Consider the following 4,898-nt stretch of genomic DNA (forward strand, 5'->3'; position numbering starts at 1 on the left):
TGTTGTTTGGCGGGTCCGGGCTGGGGATTCGAACCCGCCACCTTAGGTGTACGTGGCTGGCGCCTTAGCCGGTTGAGCTATAGGCGCCGAGCCGTTCCTAAAAAAGTTAAACATAGAATTGCCATATGATCTAGCAATTCTACTACGAGGTATGTACCCAAAGGAATGGAAAATGGTGACTCAAATAGATCATTTGTATACCAATGTTCACTGCAGCAGCATTACTCACAATAGCTAAAGGCTGGAAATAACCCAAGTGACCATCAACAAATGAATAAATAAACTATGGCATACACACACAAGGGAATATTATTCAGCCATTAAAAGTGTTGATACATGTTATATGATGGATAATTTTGGGGTCAACTTGACTGTATTAAGAGATACTCAGATAGCTGTTACAGCACTATTTCTGGTTGTTGTGTTATTATTTCTGTGAGTGTGTTTCCAGAAGAAATTGGTATGTGAATCAGTAAACTAAGTAAAGAAGATTTATCCCAATGTAGACAGTTAACAATTGATCAGTTGAGAACCTGGATAGAACCAAAAGGCAAAAAGGAAAGACAAATTCACTCTCTCTCCATGAGGCTGGGACACCCTTCTTGTCCTGCCCTTGGACCTCAGACACTAGGTAGTTCAGGCTTTGGACTGTGAGACTTGCACCGGCAAGTCTGAAGCCTTTAGACTTTGGCTAAGTCATGCTACCAGCTTCTCTGCTTCCCCAGCTTGCAGACTTCTCAGCCGCCATAAATGAGTGAGTCAATTCCTCTAAACAAATACCTTCTCGTGTATCTCGTGTATCTATCTATAGGTAGATATATCTCTACCTATCATCTATTAATCTATCCTTACTGGTTCTGCCTATGTGGAGAACCCTGATACATGCTACAACATGGGTCAACCTTGAAAACATTCTAAATGAAATAAGCCAGGCACAGACAGACAAATAATGCATGTTTCATGTACATTACATCTCTAGAATATGCAAATTCATAGAGACAGAAAGTAAACTACAGGTTATCGTGGGTAGGGTTTGCTGGGAGAGAAGAATGAGTACTGAGTTTCTGTTTAAGGTGATGGAAAAGTTTTGGAAATTGATAGTGGTGATAGTTGCACAACATTAGAAATATAACTAGTTCCATTGAACCATCTAATAAAATAATAGTTAAGATGGTATATCATATATATAACCACCATAAAAAAACACTTAAAAAGGAAAGAAAATCAGGAGGATTTATTCAATAACGTTTTAAATTAGATTTTCTCAGTGACGTGTTATAGATATCTTTCTAAATTAAGTATAGGTTAACTTAGTCATTATTTTTTTTCTTTTTTGGCCAGGGCTGGGTTTGAACTCGCCACCTCCAGCATATGGGGCCTGCGCCCTACTCCTTTGAGCCACAGGTGCCGCCCTTAACTTAGTCATTTTTAACATCTTCTTCATATTATTTCACACCACATCATGATTTTCAGTAACATCCAATATTGTTTCAAAATATACATGGAAACTAAAACATATATTTATATACACACACATATATTTATTTTATATTTATGTATTTTTATATATTTATTATTATATATATATATGTATACTTGGCTGATGGTTTCCTCTAGGTATATTTCTGGAAGCTGAATTGTTAAGTGTGATGATATTTGCATTTAAAATTTTGAAAAATGTTCCCAGGTCATTCTCCTGAAAGGTCCTTGAGGCGTGTATGATCCTCCCTACCCAATACCACTCACCATCAGATTTTTTCGTCTTTACCAACCTGTTTGGTGGAAAGTGATATCTTACTGTTTTCACTGGTGTGATTTGATTATATGTAGGCTTGTAACTCCTTGCTTATGATCATAGGTCTTTTATACTTCCTCTTTAGTGAACTGAGATAAAGGCAGAATGGTGAGATTTGAGACACCACAGGATCCACGTGCAGCTCTCTTTGGACTAGGAGACCACACATTCCCGACCAGCAGTGGTTGCATCAGGCAGAGACACTGACACAGATAGTGGCAAGCAGGTCCCTTCTCCTGAGAATTCTGAGTTGTGACCAAACAAAAGATGTTAATACCTGAAAGAAACTAGAACCGCAATACGTCAATTGAGGAGCTAAGAGGAGGCGGCATTTTACCACGGGATGTAAGAATTGGAAAAATCTGACCAGGGAGGGAGAGAGCGTTAAAGAAAAACCTGACACTCGTTAAAGGATGGTGAGGCACGTTTAATTCAGGACCATCTCCCTAGGAGTGGGACCCACTGCAGTGGGGTTTTACAGGCAGGGAGAAAGATTGGGTGCAACTGTGAATTCAACAAAGAATAGTGGGGATTCATAGCCAAGGAGCTGGGTGAGGGTTGGTGGTGGAAAATTACTAAAAAGAAACATAAGGGGTGAGGAGAGATTCTGGCTAAAGTGACCTAACAGAATTCTTGCGAAGGATAGGCCAGGGTGAGCACACTTCACCTGGGAAGTGGTGGGGGGTGAGGAACCAGGTCAGACAGGGACAGTGAGAGATCCTGGGTAAACTGACTTAGCAGGATTCTTACTAACATTGGACAATGTGGAAATGAACACAGAAGCCCCAAAGTCAGCACCTACTGAGAAGAGAGTTCAGGGCATTCGGAGTTTGGTCAAGAAGAGAAACTTAGTCATGGGGGAAGGGAAAGAGAAAAAGACAGAGACAGTATGAAACTAAAAGTCCAGAGAAAGTCGCTACTCATGGTCTTTTCAGTGCTGAGATTACATTTTTGTTCTTGACCTCATGACAACCTGGCTGCTGGATTCATTTAATGAATTCCCTTTTCTGGGTGGGGTGCCTGATGCTTTCCATTTAATGCTCCGGATCTAAGCTCCATTCCTTCTCTTTGCTTTCTGAGAGCTGACCTTTGTGAAGTGCTTTAATGTGTTCTTTTGCCCTCATGCTACTGCTTAGGATTGGCCGGGGGCGGGGGGGGGGGACCCTGTCCAGATTTCAGTGAGGTAGAGGAGAATGAAGTAAGTCTGAACAACTCTGGCTCCCTCCCTCGGGGCTCCCTGGGGTTGGCTCTGTCCAAGACTGGTGCATCTGTTGGTGGCACTCTCCTATAATTTCTAGGTTTTGGAAGCTGCTCTCTTCCCACCACCCTCAGGCCTAGAGTTGACACTGCTGCTTGTGTCACTAGCCTAGGGTACACCTAATCTCCTTTTAGTTTCCCTTCCTTCACACAAGCACACCCCTAACATCAGGAGGCCCAAAGCAAGAGTATAAAGGAGGCCCTTGGCCCCCTCACCTACTGGTCCCATCTCAGCTCCATCTTGCACCATGGAGGTTCATTCTGCACGTACTCAACAAATAGCATCCCCGGCCCTGGAGGAGCACACACTGCCGGTGCCTTCCCCCTTCACGAACTGGGGAATGGTGCCCGGGGGGGACAGGACAGGTAAGGGATAGGTGTTTGAAGCATGGTCTTTAGCCCCTTGACCTAAGTACCACTCACCCTTGGCAAGAAGGACAGCTACAGTGGGACCCAGAGCATTGCTTAAGGGTTGTTCTGATTTCCCCCACTTTTAAAATACTCTCTTTATTAAATCCTCTTTGATTAATCCACTTGAGTGCTGTCTTCTCCTCGGAACCCTGAGTGAGACAATTGTGCTTCTGTCACATTTGACCCCAGGGTCCTACCTGATACGTGAGCACTTTGCAGAGCACTTCCAGGTCCGTGGTCTGCTCTGATTCTCATAACCCCTGAGGCTGGTGGCACAGTGAGGGCTGCACCCGGGTTTCCTGTACTCCCAGTAGGTGCACAGCCTCACGGGGAGCCCACTCAGTGCAGCCATGAGCTTTACTGTGGGAACAGACATCATCAGGCTTTGGCGGGAGTCAAGGACATTCCCAGGACTGGAAGGAGTTTCTTCATGATGGAGCCAAATGCTGAGGACAGGATCCAGAGTAAATAAATGAAGAAAGAAAGGCTTTTATGCATTATTGTGATCAAACTGTGTGATTTATTTTCTTAATGGCTGCTGAAAAGAATATATCATTTAACCATTTCCTTTTCAAACCTCGTGAAGATCCTTTTACATTCAATCTATGAAATACTCTAACAGAGAATGCTTTTGACTTCCATTTGCTACTGTTTATGTCAAAATAAATTGAGAACAAGCTGTAATACAGTCCCCAAAGACCTTGGGACTTGCCAGAATAGGCGAGTCCAGAGTAGATTAGTGCTTGTTGGAGTCCGAGGCAGAGGGAAAGAGGAATGCCATCAAATAGGTATGGCTTTCTTTGGGAGGGCCATAAAATGTTCTGAAATCAGATTGTAGTGATGGTTGTGCAACTCTATAAATGCTAAATGCTACAAATACTAAAATCCACCGAATTATAGACTTTAAGTAGGTGAATTTTATGCTATGTTAATAGTATCTCATGAAAACTGTTTTTAAAAAGCAACACAGAAATTATTATTGTTCTCTATTTAACAACTTTACCTTCTAATGTTAGGAAACACAAACAACTTTTCTTTAATGTTGACAATGTGTGCTGGTCATTATACTGATATCCTTTAAATATATTATATTACAGTCAGCCTTCCTCATCCACAGATTCTATATCTGTGAGTTCAACTGACTGCGAACTGAAAATATTTAAATAAATAATAAAAATAAAACAATAAAATTAATACGAATAAAAAGAAACAATGCTATATAACTGTTGGCAGAGCATTTACATCGCATTAGGTATGATTCAGAAGTATATGAGAGGCTGGCGTAGGTTATAAGCGAATACTATGCCTTGTTCTATCAGGTACTTGAGCATCCATGGATTTTGGCATCTGCAAAGAATGGAGGGTCCTAGAACCAAACCCCTGGTATACCGAGGGGGTACTGTATTTATTCAATGCTGTCAGGTAAGTGTTATTA

This window comes from Otolemur garnettii, unplaced genomic scaffold, assembly GCF_000181295.1.
Source record: "Otolemur garnettii isolate 467f Iridium unplaced genomic scaffold, OtoGar3 scaffold00006, whole genome shotgun sequence".
Lineage (NCBI taxonomy): Eukaryota > Metazoa > Chordata > Mammalia > Primates > Galagidae > Otolemur > Otolemur garnettii.